The 12,392-nt window shown below is 37.0% G+C and overlaps 1 pseudogene; it reads right to left on the bottom strand.

Moving 5' to 3' along the window:
• LOC122034628 overlaps positions 1-7,453 on the bottom strand; it is a 31,842-nt pseudogene extending 24,389 nt beyond the window's left edge.
• Positions 7,454-12,392: the final 4,939 nt, after the last annotated feature.

The following is a 12,392-nucleotide window of genomic DNA, read 5'->3' as shown; positions in this document are numbered from 1 at the left end:
GCCTTTTGTCACTATGCTTTCTTTCCCATCGCTCTCTTTCCTCATTTTTTCTCATCACGCTTTCTCTTTCATTATACTTTCTCTCTTCTCAATCTCTGTCATCACAAACTCTCTCCTCCTTTTCTCTCATCATACTTTCTCTCTCTTCATTCTCTCACATCATACTTTCTTTCTCATCATATTTTCTCTCTCCTCATCCTCTCTTATCATGTTTTCTCTCCCATCACGCATGAGGTGTTGCCACCATGCTTGCTCTCCTATCACTCTCTTTCCTCATTTTTTCTCATCACACTTTCTCTCTCATCGTGCTTTCTCTCTCCTCAATGTCTCCCATCACACACACTCTTTCTTCATTTTCTCACATCACACTTTATCTCTCTTCATTCTCACACATCACACTTTCTCTCTCATCACATTTTCTCACTCCCCATCCTCTCTCACCATCTCTCTCCCATCACTTTTTTTCCTCATTTTCTCTCATCACACTTTCCCTCTCTTCATTCTTTCCCATCACACTTTCTCTCTCATCATACTTTCTCTCTCATCAATCTCTCTCATCATCTTTTCACACATTCAATTTTCTTTCACATCTAATTTTTTTCTCTTATTTTCCTCTAAGAGTAAAAAAAGAAATTTTTATTTATTTCGATAGAAAATATTCAACTAACCAAATATTATTTTTAGGAATGATATTCATGTTCATACTCATTCTCATTCCACAATACTATAATTCTTATTCCCATTTTGATTCCTAGGAAAGAATCAAACGGCACCTTATTGGTCGGTTAAATATATGTTTGTATCATCTTAAACGTGTCTTCCGGCATATTCCCTTAATAGGTACAACCTCGACTTTCTCTCTAATATTTTCATTTCTTATCTTTGTTTATCCTTGTATGTCCACATATCCACTTTAACATCATCATAAACTCTTTTCTTATCTGCTTGAATCATAGTCCAACATTTAACTTCATATAACATAGTAGCTATAACCATCATTTTGTAAAAGTTTTCTTTAAGCATAGTTATTTAAGGCATGAGACACCCGAAAGCACATAGGTGTTGTGGGGCTTAAGGTGCTAGGTATCAAAATAAGGAACTTTGGGTGTAAACTTTTACAATTCAAACAAATATAGAAAATTTCTGCTAAAATATTTCACTAATAAAATTAAAATATTTCACAAACTATTAAACAATATTATAAAAATAAAATTCTCTAACATTCAAATATTGAAATAGTTTATCTTCATAATCAAAATCAAACTTCAAATTAAATGTCAGGAAAAAATATATTGTTATAACAAAACAAAAAGAGAAAAGCAAAAAAGTGTAGTTAAATCCAAAAGACTGATGATGTGGTAGGCTAGAAAAGAGTTTACGTTTGACTAGGGAGGGGAGGGGAGGTTGATATTTATTTTCTAGGCAAGAGGAAGAGTCACACAAGAAAATGTGTATATCAGTTAATACATAATTAATTTAAAGGGTAATTAAAGGTAAGGGATAAACTTTTAATTTTTTTAACTTCAATAAGGTGAGAAAAATCGCGCCTAAAGCGCGCCTTAACTTCTCAAAAAGCGCGCTTCATTCAAGCTTGGTCACTGCCTAGGCGTAAATGGCACACCTGGTTACGCCTTGCACCTAGGCACAGCCAAGCACGCGCTTTTCACAACTATGTCTTTAAGTCTTAAAGGTACTTTACAACTACAAAGAACACTCATTTCAATCATCCTGTTTATATTCTATTAAGGCTGTAATCAAACTAAGTCGAGACGAATAATAAGAGGTTCGAGCTCGGTTCATTTTAACTAAGCTCGAGCTAAGCTCGAGTTTGATTCGAGCTTTAATTCTTAAGCTCGAGTTTGGCTTGTAATAAAATTAAATAGTTCTCTAACGGCTCAAGCTCGGCTTGAAAATGGCTCAGCCATTTTAAAAGTTAAATGAGCTTAGCTCGAAATCTATTTGAAAATGACTCGTTTAAAAGTTAAACGAGCTTAGTTCAAACTCAACTCATTAATATATAATATTTATGATTCAAATAAACGAAACTCATAATGAATATGTTCGCGAGCATCTTAATGAACACGTTCGCGAGCCTCTAAATGAACATGTTCGTAAGCTCACAAACTAAATACTGTTAAGCTCAAGCTTAGCTTGATAATATTTCCGAACTCGAACTCAAGCTAAGCTTGGCTCGTTAACTTAATCAAATAAACTCGAACGAACTTTTTTCAAACCGACACCCGAATAGCTCACAAATGGCTTGGCTTGTTTACACCCCTATATATAAGACATATCTTTCAATCTCTCCCTCCTTTTATAAAAATAATCCTAAATACTTAAAACTCTCAATTACAAATAATTCGTCATCTTATATCTTAACAATTGTCTCATTAAGTCTAAAATTGTAGAACTTAAATTTCATATATTATGTCTTTATTCTACTAAGTCTAAAACATTTCACTTCTAGTATTTCCTACTTTCACGTGTCTCATCTATCAAAATAATATCATCTACAAACAAAATATAACACGGTATCGTATCTTGGATGTGTTTAATGAGTTCGTCCATAATTAGTGTAAAAAGATAGAGATTCAAAATTAATTCTTAATATAACCCTAACTTTATGGGAAACAATTCAGTTAATCCGCCAAAAATCTTTACTCTCGTTATTATAGTCTCATACATATCCTTAATTAGTTAAATATATGTTATGCTAACACCATTGATTTTTAGAATTCTTTATATAGTTTTTCTTGAATTCTATCATAAGTTTTTTTTAGTTGAAGAATATCATGTGTAAGCCTTGCTTCTATTTCCGATATTTTTTAATTAATTGTCTAAGAAGATTTATAGCTCATTTTCTCAATATCAAGAAAAAACACTCAAGCACATAAGATGATAGTCATATCAATTATTTACTAGATTGAATACCCTACCAATTAATTAGATTAATTTCAAGAACTGAAAAATAAATAGAATGTATTAGGGGAGAATTGAAAAACAGGTTACTAAATCTAAATGATCAACAAGAGAATATAACATATTCAAAACAAATGGACATAATGAATATAGTGACCAAGTGAATATAATGAGCTACTGATATACAAATAATTCATCAAAATTGAAGGTAAGTTCAAAAGTACCAATAGAATGGATGTTTGAAAAAATTCAAGATTACCTTAATTCAAATTACTTTCTCTATAGTTAAAAAGATCAAAAGGGGAAAATGTAGAGACTTGAAGATTGTAATAGACCACAATAAGAAGCATAGAGAACCAAAAAAATAGTCTACCTTTTAAGAAAATACTAAAACAGAAGTGGATAGAATATGTTAACGAGTCTAATTAAATATATGGGCAAATGTCAGGCCTCAATCACCATCATAAAGGAAAAAACTACAATGGCCATGATAGGATGAAAGGTTGACTGTAAGACAACACCAGGAAATATGCAACATTTCTTCCCAACTAGAACTTACTAATAGAAAACATATATTCGATAGTACCACTGACAAAATAAAAGTAAAAAAGAAAATAGGCATTGGAATATTCAATTTAAACACTGTTACTATATAATTCAAACTCAAATGATTATAATGACTTAGCATCAAGAGCAGGATACCAGAGATGTAAGCTGCATTAGTTGGAAATAGTTAAACATAGTGAATTCATATTGCATCCAAGTAAAAGAAGCCTAGTGTTTCAACACATTTTATTTTCAACAGGCCTACATGGCCAACAAGTATTTCAAAACAAAAAGATAAAAAAGAACACAATAAATAAATACATACCCCCTGATAATTTCACAAACTCGTAACCAGAGTTCTCCATCCCTTAGCTGATTGATTTTATTTGAAATTGTGCTCGCAACCTGAATGGATATTCTTATCTTTGTTGATAACTTTCTGATGGAAGTTTCAACTGCCTCAAGCTTTTCAGCTTCTGCCCCCCTTTCACTCAAGTACCTCAAGTGCTCATGTTTTCTTTCATAATGTACTCTCATTCCTTCTTCAACCTACATATAAGTATAGAATAAAGCCATGTAAGTTCGACAAGCACATATCTTTCCAGCTAGAGTAAATGAAAATAGCCAAGGAATAATGCTTTTTCAAACAGTTACAAATATAAAACTTCATAAACATAACCATGAGAAAGCTATGATGCAACATTTATAATTTCCTTTTGCTATATTTCCAAAGGCAGATGCATTAGGCAGGTGGCATGCAGGAATCCTGCAGCAGGATGCACACATTTCATATTAAAAGATACTTCAAAAAGCAACTAGAATATCAGGATTAGTCTAGATTGATTCAGAAGTATGTTAAATATGTAATTGAAACAATGAAGGACAATAAACACATATAAGCATAGACTTGGAGAAAAGATGAATTTGACCAATATGGCATAATAATGAATTAGATCAAGGAGCATACCAAATAGGTTCCAAAATTACCCATTTTGGAATATAGATCACATATTGCTAGGACTAATAATTCCAAATAGAACAAAAAAGGAAACTTAATAGGAAAAGAGCTATACCAGTCGACTATGATGACCTCAAGCAACCAAATATGGATTAAGAACGAGAAAATAGAATAACTAGCACATTTAGTTATACAAATTGACATAAAAATTTCCTGAGAAAATAATCTGACGAACAAAAGAAAACCTCCTAAAGATGTCTGATCGATAGATTAATTATATATGATCCGGGAGTAAGAGGGGGGACCCCATTCAGCAGAGTCAACGCCACGAGATCCAAAGGCAATAGGCCAACCATAAGCTTGGCCGAGCGGATAATGAGGACGACGACTGGCTGAGGCTTTCGAGCGGAAGCAATACACCCCGCCGGAGACGGGGTTCCGACGCTCATGATGAACAGTAGGTAGTGCCGAGCGGATGGCCGGCTCAACCGAAGGAATAAAACATCAACACTGCGAAGTCTATAGCACATGACCGAGAATCTCCCGAGCGGATCATCACATCCGACCGGCCGGACGCGAGGAAACCGCCGACCGGCTGGACGCTCGACGGAGAGTAAGAAAAGGCAGGGATAGAAACATTTTCGGACAGCAGATGACACGCAGAATCTTAGGACGTGAGCTCACTGTCCCATCAAAGACGTGCTCATACTGTAGCAGTAAGGAGTCAGGCAAGTTCATCTGACAAGCCCATACTGGGTATGGGCTGAGGACACGTGTGTGTGCCTCGGTATGTGTGCATCAGCCTCCCCAGAAGTCTATATAAGGCCTCCACTTCTTCAACCGGAGGTACGCGAGTCCTCATTCTGGAGCCACCTTCTTCATCTATTCCTCGTCAGACTTAAGCGTCGGAGGGCCGTCGCCGGGACACCCCTCCCGGCTCGGTTTTGTTGCAGGTTCGCCGGAGCACTCGAGGATCTAGCGAGGGGGCGCCACGTGCCCAGCGTCCGTTGACTCCTGGTTCGGACAGGATCAATATATTTAAGTACTACTTAGGAAGGAAATGATAAAATAACAGAGTGCTGCTGTTTTTATTCCCTATAACAGCAACAGAATTATTACTTTAAATTATGTTAAAGCATTAGGTCCCCTGGTTTCACCTGTGATCTTCTAGTGATCGCTGTCTCCATATAAATTGCAGTCAAATGACATGACTATTAAACCTCAAAAAGATGATTGTTGTACTAACCATGACTTCTGCAAGAAGCTTTTGTTCCCAACTGTAGAGCTTCTGCAATGTCGATGAAAGATTGTCATATTCTTCAAATGAAAGGTCTGCATTCATCGAATTTGGAAACAACAACAATCCGCATATCAATCTGGCAGAAACTGCAAATAAAAAATAAATAAACAAACAAAAAGAACAAGTGTTATTCAAATTAATCCTAAACGACAATGAATATCAAGAGGTAAATTGTAAAAGATGTCTCCACCTTTGTATAAAGAATCCTTCTTCTGATATAGAGCCTTTCCTACTTCAAGTATCTTGGATGACTGTTCAACCGATTCAGAAACCCTATCAAACTGAGCCTTTATCTCCTGGACTATCTTAGGATCATTCTGGTAATTCCTCAAAATTGTAAATCCTGCAGTGCGCCACTCTGCTGATTCAGCCACCACACTCTTCTCCACCACATGAGCCTCATGCTCCAAGCTACTCCCTGCCTCCATTGACTTAGACTTTCGTTGGGAATCATCACCAGCATTGCCAATCTCAACCTCTTTTGATCTCATAACAGCCTTACCTGAGTACTCCCCTTTTGCAGCTGTTGATGTGGAAGTTTTGTACTTTGGATCGCCATACGCTTCTTTTACTACCTCCTGGTCTTCATCTTCTAGATCAGGGATTCCTTCTTCCTCTCTCAACTCCCTTGAGCTGCGGCTTGGCGTATATGGAGCATAATAATTATCAAAGGATTCAAATGGGTTAAGAAAGTCCCATGTTGAAGCCTTAGGAGATGGAGGTGGTGGAGGCTCCCGGGGAGCAGGAGTGACTCCACCTGCTGCCATTGTTGGTGGCGAAATGTTTGAAGGTGGCGAAGAGGAGCCAAAGAAACCACCGCTCATACCATCACCGTAGTTCATGTATGATGGGTAAGACGGATAGGAAGGGTAAAAGTTAGAATCTTGAGGAGGATAAGGGTAGCCATAATAAGGGTAAGCCACGGGAGCTGGTTCATCGACAGAACCGAAACGCACTGACTCGGAACTTGGTGGCTGCTGCTCGTAGGTGATGGACGACTGCGCCGGGCCCTTTTTCGCGTAGTTAAGGTGGACGTAGGTCTCACCAGCGGCGGGAGAATCATCCTCACGTAGGTGGTGAAGCGGAGAACCTCCATCCGAGTGAAAGGGAGAAATATCATCGGTGTCGGAATCAGAAGGGTGGAAATGGATGTGGGAACCAGACTGGGATCGAGAGTGGCCTCTGACAGCGGCAGAGGGAACGGACACAGCGGCGGCTGCAGCAGCAGCGGGAAGGGGGACGGGATCACCCTTCCGCTGGGCGGGGAGTGGAAGTACAGGGGACGCCGGAGGGGGCGGCCGAGCGCCATATACGAACTCATGGAGGGCGACGCCGACGGATTGAAGGGATCGAGCGTAGGCGGCGTGGGCGTCGGCGAGGGCGTATCGACAGCGGATGGCCTCGGCAAGGAGCTGGAACCGCTGGCGTCAGAGCGCTACCGCGGCTTCCTCCTGGGGCTTGGAGCCTCCGCAGCCCATCCCAAGTGGATCACGGAACACCTACCCCCAAATTCCACCCACCAAGACGACGCAACCACCAGCGATCACATCACCGGCGGTTCTCCGGAGGAGCAGTCTCTGTATCGGGCAGCGATCGGAGAGATTAGGGTTGGGCGACGGGAGAAAGGGTCAGATTCCGTCGCAGGAGGAAGCGCATCACGACATCGCCAGTGATCGCGGAGAGCGGAACAACAACAAATAAAAAAAACAAAGAAGAAGAATGTACTTGTTCGGCACGGGAGACGACGTTAACCTACTAGAGATATTCTTCTCTGCCACGTCACCTCTACCCAAAATACCCTCCCTCGCCGACTATTCAATTGGCTAAATCTGACGTCGTTGGCTCGATAGCAACTCGATCACGGTTCATACATAACATGGGGCATGGTATATTGCTATATAAGATTTTACAATATAAGATTTTAGAAACGAAATTTAACATATTTAAATATATTTTTTTTATTTTGGTATCTAAATTAATGACTAATAATTATTCATAATCTACTTTCTCTATATTAGCTAAAAACGAATTGCTAAAAGTACTGAGATAAATGAATCATCTTTTATCACGTGCCACATATATAACAAGGAAAAAATAGTAGTAAATATTTCGAGTTATTTTAGGCTCTTAATTAAATTGACGTTGATAGAGTTAACATGTGCATTCTAGTTCTAGAGACCGCGCCAACATCCACCAAATGTAAGAAATTAGCATCGGGAGAGATTTAAAAATGAAAAGTAAAAAAAAATATCTCATATATTTTTATTTTCCAATGCTAAATTACCTTTAAATTTCTAACCGTAACTTCAACTTCCTCGTAAGTTCAAGTCAGACAAAATGCAATTTCATTCCCTGACCAAACATCTTTCTGTCTTCAACTCCTTAATCTACTTCAATTTATCAAATTGCCCTCTTTCTTCATTTTATACTCCTCCAACTTCCATCGAACTCCCTCCCCTATTTCTATCCTAAGTTGTAAGTGACCATCCAAACTAATTCTTTCGACATTGAAGGTAAAAATTGGAGAGGGGACAGAACCCGACTTTCACCTTCAAGTGCAAAACTTAAAGCTTCGAATGCAGAACCAACTTTCACTTTCAACCCAAGGATCATCGATGAATGTCGGGTCTGAAGAAGTAAGAAGGTAGTAATCAGAACAACCAGAGGATTACTAACATGACGAAGTGGTTTGTGTTGTATTTCGAAGGAAGAAACAGATGAATTCGAATAGAAGGTAAGTTATATTTTTGTGCCCTATATTTCAACTGATTTATTTCTTGTTTATAGAATAAAATTAAGATTATTGTTTGGATATGTTTCTGTAAAATGGTGTGAAAAATCAAAGCTTTAATTCATGAGTGTTGTCGATTTTGTTAGGCTAAATAAAATTAGATTTTAGTATTCGAATTACAATTTTATGAATGAATTTGTATTGTATCTTCTTCAATTCAAGGAATGAATGAGATATGTGAGTTTTTTTTAGTGATTATCAATAAACTGAGCAATATACCTAATTTAAGCACTTTAATGTTCCAAAACTTTCAAGGTTTGTAATTTATGGTATGAATGGGTAAATTGTTCCATGTTTTTGTGGTGTCAATTCTGCTAGCTCGAATAAAATTAGCTTTGGTATTTAAATTGTATGTAATTTTATGATTATGTTTGTGTTTTATCTTCTTCAATTGAAGAATTGAAAGAGATATGATTATCAATATATGAATCATTAATTAAATCCCTATTATTTCAATCGTGTCCCAATTATATTCTTAAAGAATTCCAGGGGTTGAATGTGTCCCTTATCTTTTTAAATGTGTCTAAATATATCCTTCCCATTAACTCTGATGTTTATAATTAATGGAATGAGCATGTGCTTCTCACATGGTTTTTTTTTTCCTTATACAAGTGGACTAGAAAACATGTCGTGATCATCAAAATCGAATAGGAGAAGAAAGAAAGGAGTTAATAAGTTTGGATATGGTGAGTAGGGATGGCAATTTTTCCCACGGGTTTGGGGCCTCGCGGAGAAAACCCGAAATGGGGATGGGGATCCCCGATTTTTCGGGGATGGGGCGGGTTTGGGGCGGGTATGAGAATACTATCCCCATCTCCGAACCCGCCCCGCATAAATAATAATATGATTTTTTTTAAAAAAAAAAAGGTATTAATAATAGTGTTAATATTAATATTAAAATTTTTGAAAATATTATTATTAATAATATTATTAATATTGATATTAATATTAATATTATCATTAATAATTATTATTAAATAATAATAATAATATAAATTAAATTTGGGAATGAGGTGAGAATGGGGATTTGATCCCCGTGGGTTCGGGTTCGGGGATTCCCCAAACCCGAAAAAATGAGAACGGGGCGGAGATGGGAATGGCAAACCCGCCCCCGCCCCGCCCCATTGCCATCCCTAATGGTGAGCCATTTTATTTCAATTTCAATTTTTGATTATTTATTGTATTTTGGAAATAGGTTAGAAAAATTTTGTTGCAATTATAGGGCAAGACATATGTTGTGTTTGTTGGATGGAAACCTGTTATTTATAGCACTTGGGAAGAAACACAAAGGCAAGTTAACAAAATTAGTGGAGGCGTATACTAGTCATATAAAACTAGTGAGGAAGTAGTAATAGCATTTATTGCATACAAAGAGAAACAATTTGCCACCTTTACCTGTGTTGAGAAGAAATCTTCGAGCTCAATATTTGCATCAAGCTTAACTATCGCTTCGAGTTCTAGTAAACTCGACCAATTGTTAGTAATAACCCTAAGAGTCAATTATGAGATGATTAGGCTTATTGGGTTATTAGGTTAATGGTTAATCTAATATAATAATCCAACCTATTAAGAGGAAAACAAAGAGAAGTTTAATCCGAATTAGACTCATTGAGTTAGACTCAATTGGATCCAATTATTGGATTGAGTCTAATTTGAATTAGATTCATGGAGTTAATTTGGATTAATGTCCATGGAGTCAATTGGGACTGATAAGGTTCAATGAGTTAGACTCAATGGGTGAACTTGAATTCACCAAGGAAGAGGAAAGGTTAATTTTGACTTGACCAAAAGGGAAGAAAGAGGAAAGGTCAATTTTGACTTGACCAAAAGACTCTTCATAAAAGATAACTAAGAGTCAATTCATGAAGAAGATCAAGAGGCAAAAGGGAGATCAAGAGCCAAATGGACTTTTGGTATTCCATGGGAGTACAAAAGGAGGAATTTTGGCCATTGATTGTAAGAAAGTTCATTTTTTTTGTCTTCTTCTCCTTCCTCCTCTTCTTCTTCTTGGCTGATCCTTCCTCATGGCCGAATCACCTTGTATGGCTAGCACCATAAAGTTGGTTCTTCTCCAGATCGAGAGTTTGTGAGACGAACGGAACATGTTCGTGTGGATATCATAGAGGCGCGGACACTTGATCGCGCTGAGATCTGCATCCAAAGAAATGTTACTGCTGGGATTATGAAAGGCACACATCAAAGGTATAATCCTCTCACGTAAGACTTAATATATGGTTTCCTTTCGCATGGATCTTCTGAAGGAACTAGATATTTTTCGCTGCACTTTCGCATATTTAATGCCCTAGTTCCTTACAATGGTATCAGAGTCACTTGCAAAGGGATATACTAAGTTGTTAGAATTTTATATGTGATATAAAACTATATGATAGGTTTACTATGATCTACAAATTATGAGTTTCGATCATATTTTGAGTTTCGGTCATAATTGAGAATCTCGGCCAGATTATAAGTCTCGACTAAAATTGTTTTGTTGGGAACGAAACATAGTTGATATTGTGACCAGCAAGGTCTCAGCCAATAGTGTTTTATTGGGAACAAAACAAAGTCGGTTTTAGGGCTAAGGGTCTCGGGTATTGTAACGCCCGCCCCTCAGTTACTCACGAAGGGCGGGGTTACTTGAAACATACAACATAAACATGCATACATGCGTATATGGCAGCGGAAGCAAGTAGATGAAACTACATATAAATAAAAACTAATAATCATGATCATATTAATGTTATCATAGAAGCATGTCCATTATCATAAAGCATACTAACATGGAACATGGAAACAAAAGTTCATAATGAGTATGCACCATCAAAAGAATCATGTAGCAAAAATAGGATCACATGTAAAGTTTTAAAACATATAAGCATAAAGCAGATCTATTCCACCATGCCACTGCCACACACATCCTTGCCCTTCCTGCTGCTCCCCTTTTAGTTTAACCATTCTTTTCCTTTATCTGCAGTACAAGGAAAATTAAACTATAAGCACATAGGCTTAGTAAGATTCTTTCCTACTCACAAAACATGAATCATGCATTTAACATAAAGTAGTATTCCTTTAACCGTCATCTAGATATAAAATTCGCATTCTAGCATAAAGTAGTATCATACTCATTTAAGCAAATCATAACATAGCATATTGGAGCATATACATAAATAATAGCATGATCATTTAGGCATCATAGACATGTTTCCAAAAGTATTTCACTAAAGCATAAGGGAAACCATTTAGCATGAATAAGTATATGCAAGATGTCCTTTTATGTAACGCCCCGCCCCTTCCTGCTTAAGCTGACGGGGGTTACTTATCTTTTCTTCTTAAAACAGTGGAAGTCTTATCTATAGTATATATATATTTTTCTTTAAACTTTTCTTTTACTTTTCAAATCATCATCTCTAACTACCTATCATATGAGTCACATAACATGCTTAACATAAATTTAAAACATAATACTAAAGAGCATGATGAAGTGTCATAGAGTCATAAAAGAACAACATGAACATAATTCTTATTAACTAGAAGCAGGTCTTTCTCTTTAGACAAGTCACTACTACACACGTCCTTCTTGCCCCCTCCTGCTGCTCCCTTAGTACATCCATTCTTTGCCCTTATCTGTGGTACAAGGAAAGTAAGCTGTGAGCACTCAAGGCTCAGTAAGATCCTTTCCTACTCACAAAAACCGTATAACTTAAATAAAACTTCAAGGCATAAAGCATAAAGACAACTCATCATATCATGTATGGAAGCATCATATTATAACATAATCGTAAGTTATCATGGCATATCCTAATAAAGTCATAAAGTGCATTCTAGCATAACATAATCATAATCATAACATATCATAACATAATCATAGAGTTCATCCT

Source organism: Zingiber officinale, chromosome 11B (genome assembly GCF_018446385.1).
Source record: "Zingiber officinale cultivar Zhangliang chromosome 11B, Zo_v1.1, whole genome shotgun sequence".
In the NCBI taxonomy this organism is placed as follows: domain Eukaryota; kingdom Viridiplantae; phylum Streptophyta; class Magnoliopsida; order Zingiberales; family Zingiberaceae; genus Zingiber; species Zingiber officinale.
The sequence above is the reverse complement of the archived record's forward strand: the minus strand, read 5'-3'. Positions and strand labels throughout refer to the sequence as shown.